This window comes from Saccopteryx leptura, chromosome 6 (genome assembly GCF_036850995.1).
Source record: "Saccopteryx leptura isolate mSacLep1 chromosome 6, mSacLep1_pri_phased_curated, whole genome shotgun sequence".
NCBI classification, from domain to species: Eukaryota; Metazoa; Chordata; class Mammalia; order Chiroptera; family Emballonuridae; genus Saccopteryx; species Saccopteryx leptura.
The window spans coordinates 96105762-96122157 of record NC_089508.1 but is presented as its reverse complement, the minus strand read 5'-3'; the positions used below and the strand labels follow the sequence as shown (position 1 = coordinate 96122157).

General features: G+C 41.5%; 1 long non-coding RNA gene across 1 annotated transcript in view; it reads left to right on the top strand.

The window, feature by feature from the left end:
* The first annotated feature begins 870 nt into the window (after positions 1 to 870).
* The window catches only part of LOC136376535 (uncharacterized), a 39258-nt gene continuing 23732 nt past the window's right edge, over positions 871 to 16396 (top strand). The window contains exon 1 of the long non-coding RNA XR_010746193.1: positions 871 to 1044. This is a non-coding gene — a long non-coding RNA (uncharacterized lncRNA). The remainder of the gene's footprint in view (positions 1045 to 16396) is intronic.

Here is a 16396-nt window from a genome sequence, read left to right as displayed (position 1 = left end):
AAACTAGATTTAAATTTTTATACCTTTAATATTCCATGTAACAATTTTAAAAAGCAAAGTGTCTTTTCATTAGTGGTTACGTTAAGAAGTGCGTTTTTCTGTGCATAAAACCACCCTCTTTTAAACGTAAAAAAGCAAGCAAAACAAAATCTCATGTTTTTAATAAGCGAATTGCCCATTACAGTCCTCAAAAAAAAAAGTTTAATACAACGAATAGATGTGAATTTGGGGGGTCCTGACAGGAGCGGCACACGCCTGAAATGTCACTTTCTGCGGCTGTCAGACAAGGCAAGGGCAGGGCGGGCGGCCGGGAGGGCTCCGCATTAACATATTTCCTAGACGCTCCCTCTCCTTGGTCCGGCGTAATGGATGCCTCTGGCTCCCTGCGGACGCGCGAGCCCATCAGGCCAGAAGCAGATTAAAGCTCACACACTTCAAATTGGCGGCTTGCCGCAGCTTGCCAGAAGACTAGAATTCTGCACAGCTTTAATAGAGAAGTCTGTAAATCTCCTTCCTTCTCCCCATCTCTCTTTTCCGCCTGGCTTTAAAAGGAAATCGCACCCTCCGCACACCCCGGGTCCGCCTCCCGCTCTACCCGTTGTCCCATCAGGGCGGCGTCGGGGGCGGGGACGCGGGTCCTGGGCGCTGGGAAGGGACAGCTGGGGAAGAGTGTGAAGGTGGAGGACTCGGCTCTTTGGCAATCCCCCCACCCCCACCCCGAAACCTATTGCACTGAGCACAGTGAACTGTCAGCCAGGACTGATTTATAAGACCGATTTACCTTCTGAAGAGTGTAATTATGCTCAGAGTTAAAAATTAATCAGGTGAGAGAATTATGGGATAGTCATTCTCAGGACTCTGAAGGACAAACTTAAATGGAAACCCACCAATGCAGCTGCAGAGCCGGCCCTGCGGGAGTCCTGTGCCGCCTTGCTAGGTGCAGGGTGAGTTTTCTGAGCTAGCTGTCTTCTTTGTAAAAAGACAAAATGAGAAAACTTGCTGAGTTTCTCCAGAAGGATAATTCCAAGTCACCCAGCTTAAAAGGTGAGAACATTTGTCAAAAGAGGAATTCTTAGAGACTGGATTATCTCTGGTTAAGGATTTGGCTGTTGTTTCCTGTTAGAATTAGTAGCTTAACTACTTTAGCTTACTTTATAAAACAGTTAGAATTTCATAAACATTATTTTCGTTCTTTTTGCTAATACAGTACCACCCCCACACCACCCCTTATCCTTGAAAAATTCCAGGATTCCCTGTGGGTGCCTGAATCCAAGGATAGTACTAAAACCTATATATACTATGTTTATTTCTGATACATATATACCTATCACAAAGTTTAATTTCTAAATTAGGCACAGTAAAATAGTAACAACAACCACTACTAGTAAAATAGAACAATTATAACAATATACTGTAATAAAAGTTATGTGAATATGGTCTCTGCCCCTCTCAAAATATCTTACTGTACTATGTTCACCTCTCTTGTGATGATGTGAGATGATACAGTGCCTTTTTGATCAGATGAAGGGAGATGAGTGACATCGGCTCTGTGATACAGTGTTAGGCTACTATAAGGGTCACTTGAACACTAGCACTACGATACCTTGATAATGGAGCTGATGACTAAGATAACTATCAAGTGAGTAATAGGTGGGTACTAGACACTGGATTCATTGGACAAAGGGATGTCCCTTTGTCCAATAAATGTCCCCAAGAGGGATGGAGCAGGAAGCTATGAGATTTTATAACAATATTCAGAACAGTGAATAATTTAAACTGATCATTTATTTCTGGAGTTTTCCATTTAATATTTTTAGACCATGGTTGACCACAGGTAAATGAAATTGTGGGATGTGAAGCAGTGGATAAAGGGCACTACTCTTTATATACAGCCCCTCACCTCAGTCATGTGTCTTGGTGGTGTTCAAATTCAGAGGTGTGGCCCTGTGCGCTTGGTTCAGTCAGAGAGTGTCCACTTGGCGTGTGGACATCCCAGGTTCAATTCCTGGTCAGGGCACACAGGAGAAGTGACCATCTGCTTCTCCTCTCCTCTCCTTCTGCTTCTCTCTCTCTCTTCTCCTCCTGCAGCCAAGGCTTGATTGATTTAAGCACACTGGCCCCTGGTGCTGAGGATGGCTCCCTGGAGCCTCAGCCTCAGGCACTAAAAATAGCTTGGTTGTGAGCATGGTCCAAGATGGGGGTAAGTTGGTAGATACCGATCAGGGTGCATATGGGAGTCTGTCTCTCTGTTTCCCCTTCTCTGACTTAAATAGATAAATTAAATTCAGAGGTGTGTTCATTTTAATAAGGAGATTTTTCTTCCCTTCCCCCTTTCTTTTTCTTCTGGGCAGGGGGCTTTTCAGATAATTTAGCTTGGTCCTCAAAGTATCTCACTACCTGCCTCTTCACACATCACTTTCAAAATTGATATTTCTGTTGGGACAGGATAGATTAGTTTGTTTTACCTCTGAGGAGAATTTCTAAGTGTTCCATGACAAATACCTTGCAGTCCAATCACATGTCCTGTTACTATCAAATGCTGCAGAAAAGTGGCTGCAATAGAGGCAAAGGATGGTACAGATTGAATAGATTAGTGCATTATCTGAAAACAGCCCTATCACTTCTGTCATGAAATACCACAATTTCAGCCCTAGGCTTCATAATTGGAAGGAAGGAACGATGCATTGCACAATTTCAATGGCCTATTTTGTTAGCCATTCAAGTCCAGAAACACAACTAAAAATAAGGTTTAAAGCTGTCTTTTTATGCCATCTCCCATCAGCTTCTGCCCTACACCCCTTGACCCTCTCTATCATTTCATTTATTGGTTGGCTGTCTCCATTCTTTGACCTGGAAATTGCCTTCTCCTATGAACCACCCATTTCTTCCTTCTCCTTTTCCTTCATGGCCTCTAAGTTTTTGATCATCTTTTGCATCCCACCATTTTCTTGAGCTAGTGTCAGTCCTTAGATTCTTGCTGGCTATAGCAGAAGTTAGATCCTGGTAGACTAGGAGGAGAAATGAGACACACTCAGGAGGCTGTCCTTAGGATGTGGCATTATTAGATATTCAGAGTTTTCAAAGACCAATTAACAATCTTTTGGGCTTCTTATCTTTTTTATTATGTTAAAAGCATAAAACTATTTTAGGAGGAGGAATTCTTTCCAACTTGTAGGTATGAATAAAGAAAAATTAAATCTACACATTTTACACAATGGTATTTCAAGTCTGCTGTTGGAGCCACACTTATCTTTGATTCTCAATAAGAAAAATAGAAAATCAGTTACCACTTCTGGCTTTCTATTGTACTGTATCACTCAGCTTTATCTTGCCAAGTGTCCTTACCCCAAACTTGATTCCACCACAAGTCCTTCAGTGATTGTAGGGCTAGAGGGAGGTGAAAAGAATGTGTTTTTCATGGAGAAGTTAGATTCCAAAAATAGGTCAGTAATTTTTATTTAAGCAGAACTGTTAAGGGTTACTTCTGTCTCACCTCTCTTGTCCATTTCAGATTACTCATTCTAACAATTAGTTTGTAACTGATTTTCTCATTTATCACTGTTGCTCTTTTTTATTAGGCAGGCACCTGCACTTTTAATTAATTGGGAGAGTGGGAAAGTGGATACAGATAGCTCTTGACTGGGAGCCAGCAGCTGGGGTCTAGTTCTGGCCCTGCTACCCCAACAGCTGGCTGGCCTCAGGCATGTTATTTACCTCTTTGGACCTTGATTTCTGTGGATGCATAATGAGGGAACTGGACTGGATCAGTCTTTCTATAGATTGAGATACTCAGGGGAAGGCAGGCATGGAAAGCACTGCACACATTCTTCTCATCAATTCACCATGAATATGGACGTCCAGTCACAAAGAAATTTTATATTTAGTTTAACCAAGAGTTACTGCCCTCTTGCCTCACCTGTGGTGGTACAGTGGATAAAGCATCGACCTGGAATGCTGAGGTTGCTGGTTCAAATCCCCGGGCTTGCCTGGTTAAGGCACATGTGAGAGTTGATGCTTCCTGCTCCTCCCCCCTTCTCTCTCTCTCTCTCTCTCTGTCACTCTCTGTCTCTCCTCTCTAAAATGAATGAATGAATGAGTAAATAAATAAATAAAAATTAAAAAAAAGAGTTACCCCCCTCTTATTTGACCAGAGAATGCCCTCCTGACGTTTTTCCTCCTTCCTCCTTCCTTCCTTCCCTCCCTTCCTTTCTTCGTTCCAGTTTTTCCTTTTCATGTATGGTTTATTAATATTACACAAGATTGGTGTTCTATAGAACTTATTTTGGGAAATGCAGGACTAAATGGACCTTCTCTAGATTTATTTGCTTGTTTGTTTTTCTTTTACATATGGAATCTAGACCTCGAAGTGTTACAATACAAGCAGTACAATATATTATTTTAGTTCTTATTTTATTATTTTACCATTGTACTCACAGGGTTCTTGAGCTCTACTGAAATCTGGACTAAAACAAACAAGATAAAATGTATCTCTAGAGAGTATCACAGTATTTGTTTAGCAAATACAGTGATCTCTTTTTTTTTAAATCTGCATAACTAGAATCTACCACATACTAGTAATATTTTAATTCTGATAATTATTTATTCACTCATTCAAAGTAAAATAGAAGTTTTTAAATTTTTATTGTATCTGAATTCCACTGACTGAAGAATTTTTTTCAAAACATATATTTAAGGCACAAAAGTATATAAGGTTATGAAGGACACATTAAAATACACATTATCAAAATATGTTTAAAATTTTGTGCTATATATGTACTTCTTTATTAACACATCAAATGACAGGATCTAATAACTGCCATAATTTTAAAATAGTGATGAGTACAAATTTCTGTAACAATTGTAATGTGACTAAAGTGACAGATATGTAGAAAAATTTATAGTAGCATAGTGTTTGTTGTAGAGTATGCTTTGCAGAGAGAGCCACAACAATGTGAGTAAAGATGCCTTTAGATGATGCAGGCCCAGGCACTGGGTCTTCTCCGGCCTTTGAACTTCCTGAGATCACACATATCATGAAGCAAAGACAAGTCACCTCCAATGCCTTCTGTCCAAATTCCTGACCCATAAATAAGTGAACATAATAAAATGATTGCTTTATGCCACTCAGTTTTAGAGTGTTTCATATAGCAGTAATAATCATAAAAGTGCTATAATAAAGAATGTGTAAGTATGAAGAAGAGCACTCCTACCTGCAGTTCCAGGGTCAGGATTGGGGGACTCTGAGAGAAGACAACACCCAGCTTTCTAGTTTGAGCAACAGGATGGATGGTATTCAATGAGGTAAAGGATAGAGGGCTAGATTTTTTTTTTTTGAGGTAAAGGAGGGTAGAGATTATGAGGGTCCTTTTGACATATTTTGAGTGTATGATGCTTGTGAGCATTCAGGTGATCAAAATGCAGTCAGAACTTCAGAAGGAAATAATCCTGGTTTAGATAAGGCTTGGGAACATCAGCACATACAGGGTGGTGAAAGTGACCAGCTTGATGGATTCACTTATCATATAGAGAGAATAAGAAATAAAAAAATTGAGAGAGTAAAACTGGGAGAGCTAATATGTAATGGGTAGAGGAAACTGAAAAAAAAAAAAAAAAAAAAACCTGATCCAGTCAGTGTGGGAAAGAGAAAACTAAGGGAAAGCCAGGTCATGCAAACCAAAGGATGTTTTTCAAGCTATACATGCCTTCATTTTCAGAGATGTGTATTCACTTATTTTCCTAGTGGGTCCTCAAATTAAGAATAACTTACTGTTAATGAGTGGCTTTTCTGTATACAAAGGATTTATGGGTAGAAAAAGAAGATTGAGAATTGCAGCCATAGGTTAAAAGAGGTAAGACTTTGAAAACTTTGTTGGCTCTGTCAATTAAAATAGTTCTAAATAATCTACAATTCCTTTCCTTCTAACAATACTCAGAATGCAGTTTAACTTTTTTTTTTATGGCAACTCAGGATCTATTTCATGAACAAAAGACATCAACCTTATAATTAAATGATGCCTTCAGAGACAGTCATTAAGGGGATGATTTAGTATTCAAGGAGCTCTCATTGTTCTGTAGTTGACTACTTAGTGGTTGCATGCCCCGCTCTCTCCGGGATTATTGTGGTTTGTGGTCTCCCCACACTGTGATTTTTTTCTTAGTTGGTGGTTTTCCTCTTGAATCTCTTTAAACACTTGTTCCAGCTCTCTGTGGGTTTAATTTAAGTGTCTATCACTCCATTTTCCATCTGAGCTGTTGTTGGCTACCTCAGTTGCTTTTCTTTCTATTCCACCTAACCAGTATAGTAGTTATCTATGGCTACTGTAAAAAATGACCAGAAACTTAATGGCTTCAATAAATTTATTATCCATAGTTCTGGAGGTGGTAAGTTTCAAATGGGTCTCATGAGCTAAAATCAAAGTGTCCAGAACTGTATTCTTTTATAGATGCACTAGGGGAGAATCTGTTTCTTGTGTATGCTGGCTTCCAGAAGCCTGTCACATTTCTTGGCTCCTCCTCCTCTTCCCCATCTTCAAAGACAGCAACCTTGGGTTGAGTTCTTTTCATGTTGCTGTCTGGTTCTCCCCCTTCTGCTTGCTTCTTTCACCTATACATGGTAGTTACATCAGGCCTACCTAGATAATCCAGGTTAATCTCCCCATCTCAAGGTCATCCGATAGCAACTTTAAATCCATCTGGAATCTTAATGCCCCTTTGCCTGGTAATACAGCTGGTTCACCAGTTATGAGAATTAATATACAAATATCTTTGGAGGGAGCATGATTCTGACTACCTCACCTAGGAACATGACAAAATATTCCAAGAAAAATAAAATGACCAAATAATGTGTGTAAAATGAGCCCAATGCATTCTGTATCTCAAAAGATTAATTTTGTGGCAGTCATTTTTACTAGATTTGGTGGCAATTTGTCTTCAAATTTAACATCTCTCTTGGAAAGTGGAATCTGCTGAAACCTGACCATAAGATTATAGAGGCAGAGATTGTTCTGTTAGAGTAGGTAGCTGATCAGACATGAGCCTGGTGAAGGAATAGAGAGGGAAAGGAAAGAGAAACCATAAACATAACCATCAGCTGGTAACCAGATGGCTGATGGCAGTTTAAAAGCTCCTGATACAGCCTAGGGAAATTATGTACCTCTGAGGAGCATGCACAAAGGGACACACAAACATGACCATGACCAATAAGTGACCTTCCACCGGGGGACACTAAGACATGGAAGGGAAAAATGATTAAAAAAGCAAGCATGTGGCCTCAAAACATGAACAATGCAGAGGAACAACTGCCCTCTGTTAGCAGAGATGTGCATGTGTGATGCGCAGGATCAAACTATTGGGAGGTGGGTGGCTGGGGGAAGCCAGGAGGTGGGCAGGTTGCCCAGACAAGTATAAAAATCTGACTATGTAACCAAGTGGGTCACTCAGATCAGTCTGAGTCACCGGCTTGGAAATCTTCCAAGTGTACTTTCTCTTTGCTAATAACCTGCTGCCCGCTTTGCTATTTGTGTCTTTTGTTTGAAATCCTTCTCTCAAGAAGACAGGAAGGAGCCAAGCATCCCAGAATAATACTGCAGAACCAGTGTCAGCTCTATATCAGTTTTTTTTTTTTTTTTGTGTGTGTGTGTGTGTGTATTTTTCTGAAGCTGGAAACAGGGAGAGACAGTCAGACAGACTCCCGCATGCGCCCAACCGGGATCCACCCGGCACGCCCACCAGGGGCGAAGCTCTGCCCAGCAGGTGGCGATGCTCTGCCCCTCTGGGCGTTGCTTTGCCGCGACCAGAGCCACTGTAGCGCCTGGGGCAGAGGCCAAGGAGCCATCCCCAGCGCCCGGGCCATCTTTGCTCCAATGGAACCTTGGCTGCGGGAGGGGAAGAGAGAGACAGAGAGGAAGGAGGGGGTGGGGGGTGGAGAAGCAAATGGTCGCTTCTCCTGTGTGCCCTGGCCGGGAATCGAACCCAGGTCCCCCGCACGCCAGGCCGACGCTCTACCGCTGAGCCAGCCGGCCAGGGCTATATCAGTTTTTATATGGGATTAATTTTTGAAGAATATTCTACACATTCAGATAACAAAAGGATTATTTTAAGTATTCAACCAGCCTAACTGGACAGTGGCACAGTGGATAGAGCATTGGACTGGGACGTGGAGAATTCATGTTTGAAACCCCGAGGTCACTGGCTTGAGTGTGGGATCATACAGCTCGAGCGAGTACTCACTAGCTTGAGCATAGGGTCGCTGGCTTGAGCGTGGGATTATAGACATGACCCCATGGTCGCTGGCTTGAGCCCAAAGGTTGCTGGCTTAAAGCCTAAGGTTGCTGGCTTGACCAAAGGGTCAGTCGGTATGCTGTACCCCCCAGCCCCATCAAGGCACATATGAGAAAGCAGTCAATGAACAATTAAGGTGCCACAAAGAAGAATTGATGCTTCTCATCTCTATCCCTTCCTGTGTTTGTCCCTAACTGTCCCTCTCTCTGTCTCTGTCAAAAAAAAATTATAATGATTCAACTATTCAACAAATTAGTGGCAGATCTTAGTGCTCCTAAATTTCTCTATGATGTCTGGTTTGTGGCACTTTAAGGTAGATTTCATAGCCATAAGGTGCCAGGGTCAAACCGGGATCTTTATATTGCTCTAAATTAATAAATACTTTCTCAGCAAAGTAAGAATCAAGTGAGATTTTATTTGTTGGAGTCATCTTCGAGGATGAAGCAGGAAGTTTATAAATCTATTGAATCGAACTGTATTGCAATCAGCTATTTAACTTTCAGTACGTAAGTAATAATTTTTTTGTACTTGAGGGCAGGAACTTGTTCAACTTGATTTCCCAATCTTGAGGCAGCTGTAAGTAAGTTTTTTATATGAAAGCTTAGAAGAGAAGACTGGATAGAGGGTGACGGAGGACGATCTCTCTTTGGGTGATGAGTATGCAACAGAACTAAATGACAAGATAACCTGGAAATGTTTTCTTTGAATATATGTACCCTGATTTATTGATGTCACCCCATTAAAATAAAAATTTATTTATAAAAAAAAAAGAAAGCAATCAATGAACAATTAAGGTGTTGCAAAAAAAACCCCTAATGATTGATGCTTTTCATCTCTCTCTGTTCCTGTCTGTCTGTCTCTATCTATCCCTCTCTCTGACTCTCTCTCTCCGTCTCTGTAAAAATAAAAATTAAAAATAAAAAAAATAATAAAAAAAAGCTTAGAAGATATAATAGGCTTATGGGCGGAGGGTTGGTTGGGGAGATCATAGGGTACACCAGAGTAGCCCTTGTAAAGACAGCTCCATGATAAAACAATTTGACCTTTATGGACAAGTCTGGGATCATTCAACACATGAATTCAGACCTAGGGAATTGCAGGACTAGATCTTAGCTGTATCTCACCTTGAGCCATCCAAGTGGCCCTGATAATAATATGGGAACGTGTGAATTAAATGTGGCTAAATGACATCATTTTAAATATAGATGGTATTGCATTGTGTAAAGTACTAGTTTTGAATCAGAGCAGGATTTGAGGCATTTATTAAGCTGTGCCATCTTATTGCCTCCATGCCTCAGGGTTTGCCTCCGGCTTGGGAGATTTGTTACATTTGATCTGAGCCCCAAAGAGTCTGAGGTTTCATTGTTATATGCTTTTCCCTTCTTCTAGGAGGAATAATATTCATTATAGAGGCCTTACTCCTACCCCTTACTATTTCATATTTGCTTTCTCTTTCTCATCCTTACCAACGCCTTGTTTTCTAACAACCACATACACACACAGAGTGCACACACTAACACATACACACAAACATGCAGACACATACATTAATGGCAATAAAACAGCACCAGGTGTTCATCTCAGTTTAGTAAATCATTTCTTGAGTTCTGGCTAAGAGTAGAATTCAGAGCCAAGATTCAAAAGAGAAAGTTTATTTAGAAAGGTACAGAGGTAGAAGAAGTGAGCCATAGAAGAAATGGGCTCAGGAAACAAGTTATAGCAAAAGAAAGGCCTTTGGAAATTAGGAGAGAGGGAAGAAGGAGGGAGGGAAAGAGAGCGAGCTCTGAGGAAAGATGGCAATGGGGAAATGTGTAGTGTGCTCTGTAGAGAGAGCCACGCTGGGTCTGCCACCCCGAGTGTTTTTATCTGGGGTTTTGGGAGGATCTCAGTAGTCTATTCATCAGCTTTCCCTGTGTGTTTCCTCAGGTTCTCAGTCTCCACTGATTGGTTGGCACCAGGGTAGGGGGTCATTAGTCACTGCAGCTGGTCCTGATGTCAGCCATTGAATTGCTCCACCAGGTGTTACTCTTTTTTTTGGTCCTGGAGCTGAACACAGCTGAGGCCTAAATGCCATCTGTAAGGCCAATGGCCGTGGCCATGCAGGTTCCCACTGGATTCAGGCAGACGGTAAAGGAACTTTGGAGCCAAAAAATGGTAGACCATTCTGTTTATACTAGCGTCTCGCAATGGTGGACAAAAGAAAAGGGGCAGGGAAAACTCTCTCTCTCTCTCTCTCTCACTCTCTCTCTCTCTTTCTCTCTCAGAACTGACAAGCAAAACAGACCTGGACAAAAACCCATTCTCCAGCAAACAACAGCAAGCAATGGCCTCTCCCAGTGGCGGCAGCAATCTGCAATTTACAATCTGCCTCTCTGAGGGCAAGCACCTGCAGCCTTATGTAGACTATACACATGTGGCACTACCCTGTGCTCATGCACCAATTAAGCAAAGTGCAAGTGAGCAAGCCTAACACACTTGTTTGTCCAACACCATCTCTAGGGCTTAATGATTAAGGGAATGGTCTTGCAAGAGCTTGTTGTTTAGCCCATTGCTAGGCACCGGGGCTCTCTACCCTTGTGACTCTGAACCTGGCCCATTGTTCCTGCTCTGCTCATACCCATCTGACTGCCTACTACACATATAAACAGAAACACACACACATACACATACTCACTCACCCCAAAATTTATAATTTGATACAGGATTACTCTAGAAGCAAGAGGATTTAAAAATATAAGAATCATAGACTATCAATTTTAGAAGGCTCCCCATGAAGCACACCTACATCTACACTTTGAAAACTGCCACCCACCCACCATTACAGTGTCTTGAAGTCATACGCTAAACATTGCAGTCTTTAGGAGTCATTAGATTTAGGATGTGGTAAATTACTTTAAATATTATACATCTGAGACAGAATCAGATATAATATGGAGTAGGAATAAATATCCAACTCATTTTTCTGAAAATAAAAACTTGACAGAGAGTTTTGACAGCCTTCAAGGGTCTTTCACATTTTCCTTCTTTTAATGATTCTCTTCCTCTTTATTTTAGAAAGAAACGTTGGGGAGGTGTGAGAGTATGGATCTAAATGTCTCATTTACGCCCTGGCCGGTTGGCTCAGCGGTAGAGCGTCGGCCTGGCGTGCAGGGGACCCTGGTTCGATTCCCGGCCAGGGCACATAGGAGAAGCACCCATTTGCTTCTCCACCCCCCCTCCTTCCTCTCTGTCTCTCTCTTCCCCTCCCGCAGCCAAGGCTCCATTGGAGCAGAGATGGTCCAGGCGCTGGGGATGGCTCCTTGGCCTCTGCCCCAGGTGTTCGAGTGGCTCTGGTCGCGGCAGAGCATCGCCCCCTGGTGGGCAGATCATCGCCCCCTGGTGGGCGTGCCGGGTGGATCCCGGTCGGGCGCATGCAGGAGTCTGTCTGACTGTCTCTCCCCGTTTCCAGCTTCAGAAAAATACAAAAAAAAAAAAAAAAAGTCTCATTTACCACAAAGGAAACTAAAGTACAACTGAGGATTAAAGCTCAAGTGTCCTGACCCAGCCTGGGCTTTCCCCCCTAAAGCACGCTGCTCAGCTTGGAGAGGGAAAGGGATGCTCCGTCTTCCTTCTCAAGGTCCCCATGGTGTTCTGGGGAGAGTGACCTACCTGATCCCTGTCATGATTAATGTGATTTCTGAAGCATGAGATCTGATTATGACCCCATGTTGTTCTATTTAATTACAAATCTCATTACGGCCCTGGCCATAACACCACGCAGCCCTCACTGCAGTCACCTTTGCTGATCTGACTGCCTGAAGGTCCCTCCTTATGATTTACTCTAAATTGTTTTAGAATCATAGACTTCTGGAGCTAGTAGGGAGGTTAGAGATCATAAAGTTCAATCCCCTCATTTTACAGATAAAATTACAGAGGCCCCAAAGAGAATAAGTCATCTTCCAAAGGTCAGTCAGTAGATGTGTGATTGAAACGTGGGACGCCTGCTGCCCTGGCCAGGGATGGCTCTCTGTACCGCACTGCCCTGCAGGGAGCCACACTGGATGACACCATCGCCTCGTTCCCCTTGCTTTGTGTCATGTGACAGCTTTGCCACAGGCACAGGTTATACTGTGCTATCTTTCTCCATACAAGTTAGTCACAAGTTAAATCAGAACTGCAAAGTTCTTCGAGTTTTAAGGCAGAGGGTCCTTGGTCAAAGTATTTAGCTTTCTGGGCCTCAGTTTTGGTGTAGTAACATAAATGCAGCCTAATCTGATCTTTATGAAGCAAGACATTTAGAGTGATAGCTATGTAAACATAAGTGTTGTCAAATAAAAACAAATCCAGTCTTTGGTAAAGGGAGACTTTATCTGAGAAGACTAATGCAATAGGAGAATGTTCAGACCACAAGTTCTCTAAGCAGCTCAACAGTCAGGCAGAAAGAGTTTTTTTCTTTTTAGGGAGGAATAAAAGAAAACAGAAAGAACTTGATATGGGGCATAGGAGGAGTGGATGGTGTGATTGGGCACTTCATCGGGGAATGTTTGTCTTCGCGGTTAGCTCATTTTCAAGAGGGGACCTTAAAGAGATGCTGTTTCAGACTGAGCAAAGTTCAGGGTCATGTGGGGCTAGGACAGATGCCTGAAAGTTTGGACAAGTCAAGTTAGCAGGTATTTTTGTTGCCAAACCCCCAAAATTAAGTTTGTCAGCCTGAGTGCTCTGGTCAAACACTGCACGAGCAGGAAGAGTTTGCAGCAAACAAAGGAATTAGTTTTATTAGAACTGGCTAATCTGAATACGGGTGCGTTTCTGCTCTCAAAGACCTAACTCCTTAATGGCCAGTAGGTTGCACATTATATAGGGCAAAATCACCAAAGGTTAAGAGTTCTGGGTTGTGTCAGGAACTGATTGCTCAGAGGTTAGATAAGGGTAATATTGGTCAAATAAGTTTGTAAATATGATATATATGTTTGCTCGCTTATAATTTGTATTGGGTGTGGGGAACAGGCTGTTCGCAGGCAGGGTCATTACAGCCTAAGTCTTAGTTTTAAGACTAAGCTTTTCCCCACACCCTTGACTGTTGCATGATAGAAGGTGGTGCACTCTCATGAGGAATCTCATTATGTCTCAGATAAGTGGCTTTGTATCAGAGACTTCCTTTTTTGTATATTGGATTAAAGGTTTTGAGTTCTACACTATAAAATGGGGCAGAGGAGCCCATGCTGGAGGACAGCAGAGAAAGGCCACGTGGGGGAGAGGAGAAGCAGCCAAGATGGCAGAGTGCTGAAGGAGAAGCCAGTTTGTGCAGAGAGAAGGAGATGGGGAACAGAGGTAGGGAAGTGTTTTCCCACTGTGTGTATTTCTTGCCCCTTGGGTGCAAGTTAGGATTAAAGCTAATAGCCTACTAGTTCTTGGCTCTGTTGTTTCATTACCGTCTGTCCGAATCAAATGCGAACCTGCATAGGCCAGGCAGCCGCGTGTGATGGTGGCTGTGGCTACTAACTTTACAGGTAATAAATTATTTCTTTAGGTCTTAAGGACAACTTCCAGGTCAGCTTTGAGTGTCTAGAACCACTTTCAAGGTCCTGCCTTAAGTGCAGGAGCTGAAACATAATTTAGATTAAGATATTATATTTGGCCTGCCAGGGGCTTGAATCTTGTGATTTTTAGTCAGAACTGGGCTATTGTCTTCTGCTGCCTCACGGGCCAACGATCATCAAGGTGAGAGACTAAGGTCAGTCAGGTCAGTGAATTGTACTGAAAGAGAAGAAAAAAAATAATTGTTTTAAAACTAGAAGTTTAAGTCAAATCAGACTTATGAGGACCTTTGGTTTCATTTTGTCCATGTTGGTCTGTGGGAAAGAACAGTTCAGGTATTTATTCACTTACAAGACAAAGAATGGGAATTTGGAGGGGAGAGCTTGTGTCTAACTTTGTCCTGGGCAAACAAAGACATCTTAGATAAGAGTCTTATCTAAGTCCTATGGGAGAACATATTTCTTTACAGTAAGTGATTTCCTGGAACACAAAGGAGAGGGGACTTCTTGACCAGGCTCTTTTCTAGGAGCACAGGGCTCAAAGGTGAGCATTGTCCATGGTTTCTTATCTTTCTTCAGTGAAGCTCTCATAATCAAGGCTTCCTTTCTCATTGGGCAGGGGAAGCTGGTAGCAGGTCTTGCAGTACATTTGAGAAACTTTATTTAGTAATGAGCAGGAAAATTGGGCTAAACCTTGTTAAATGAAGTAACTAGGCCCTTTAAGGTGTGAACTTTTTTTAAAAAAATTTTACTTATTGATTTTTAGAGACAGAGGAATTGGGAGGGATAGAGAGACAGAGAGAGAGAGGAATATTGATTTGTTGTTCCATTTATTCATGCTGTCACTAGGTGATTGTTGTATGTGGCTTGATTAGGGATTAACTCGCAACCTCAGCCTGTCATGTCGACACTCTAACCCAGTGGTTGGCAAAACATGGCTTGTGAGCCACATTCAGCTCCTTGGCCCCTTGTGGCTCTTCCACAAAATACCATGTGCGGGCACTACCTTGATAAGGAATGTACCTACCTACATAGTTTAAGTTTAAAAAATTTGGCTCTCAAAAGAAATTTCAATTGTTGTACTGTTGATATTTGGCTCTGTTGACTAATGAGTTTGCCGACCATTGCCAGCCAACCGAATTACTTGGCTAGAGCTTGGGGCAGTAGTTCTCAAAGTACTGGTGCACCGTAGAAGATTTCCAGGTGCGCTCTATGGTATTCCAAAGAAATATGTGCCTGTTGGGGACAAAAAACCAACAGGGTTTTTGAGTTTAGATTTTTGGGGGACAGAAGTGTGGGGAATTGGCTGTAAGATGACAGTCTGCCTAACCCCCCACCTAATTTGCCTGATTAGGTTGCAAAAGGCTGTTAAGCTGGATTGTTTACACTACCCCTCCCTGTTCCCCAGAAGACTGGAGGCAAGTTTCTTCTATTCTTTGTTTGTTGTAAAATTAAAATGATATGTATGGTGGGGATTTTCTGCACTCAACACAATTAAGAGTAAAAAGAGAGGAATTCTTCAATGTATTGATGAGGAAATGAAAGTTTGCCTTTCAAATATAGACCCAAACATTGATGAAATCGCTAGGACACATCAGGCTCATGTTTCTCATAAACACAAGAATGAAAAAACTTAACACATTCATGCCGGTACCTGCTGAATTTACTTAGAATATGTCTATATATATATATATATATATATATATATATATATATATATATAACTTTTTCTTTTTTTATTGTTTAACCCCTCTTTTTTTATGAATTCTAAAAAGCATAACTTAGAAAATGTAACAAAAATGTTTTTTAATGTCAGAATAAATTTAATTTTGTCATATTTGTTTCATTTAATTACCATAAAAGCACACTTGGACTTTATATTTTTTCTTTAATATTTGACTTAATTATTATAACATATTTCTCAGAAATCTGTATATAGTATGCCTACAATTATTTGTAGGAGTTTAAATGCACCCCAACTTCAAAAAGTTTGAGAACCACTGGCTTAGAGTGTAGACTTTTGACTCTGTAAAATACAGCTAGTACTTTGCATTCGTTTAGGAATAGCTCTGCCACAAATAATGATTCATTAGACCATGTGCACCTTCTTACAAGTGCTTTGCATTAAATCTCATTGAATGTGAGGCTGCTGCCCTTTGCAGACAATTGCAGGAAGGAGTGGGTGGGTAGCACAGTGATTCCAGTTCCATAAAATTTTCTTACCAGCCATTGGGCTTTCCATTGTTTCTAAACCTGCTCTTGAGAATTGTAGGGGAGAACTTGCCGGCTATATGAAATACTTGACCATTTTGCTATGAGGTTAAAATTCCAGAAAGAGGCAAAGTGATGCTGGAGGTCAGAATATAAGACAGTTTATTCCATCGTTGATCAAATCAGCCCTTGCAGTTGCTAAACCTCTAGGTGGATAGGTAGTGTGCAAACTTAGTAACTCAATTGAGGTGGAGTTCTTCCATATTACTTGTGGAGAAAAAGGCAGGTTCTTTTTTTTAAACTTTTACATATTCCTAATGAGATTTCATTTTAAAATACTCACTCACAGCAGCCAATTACAACTCAAAGATACAAATAATGAAAAGCAA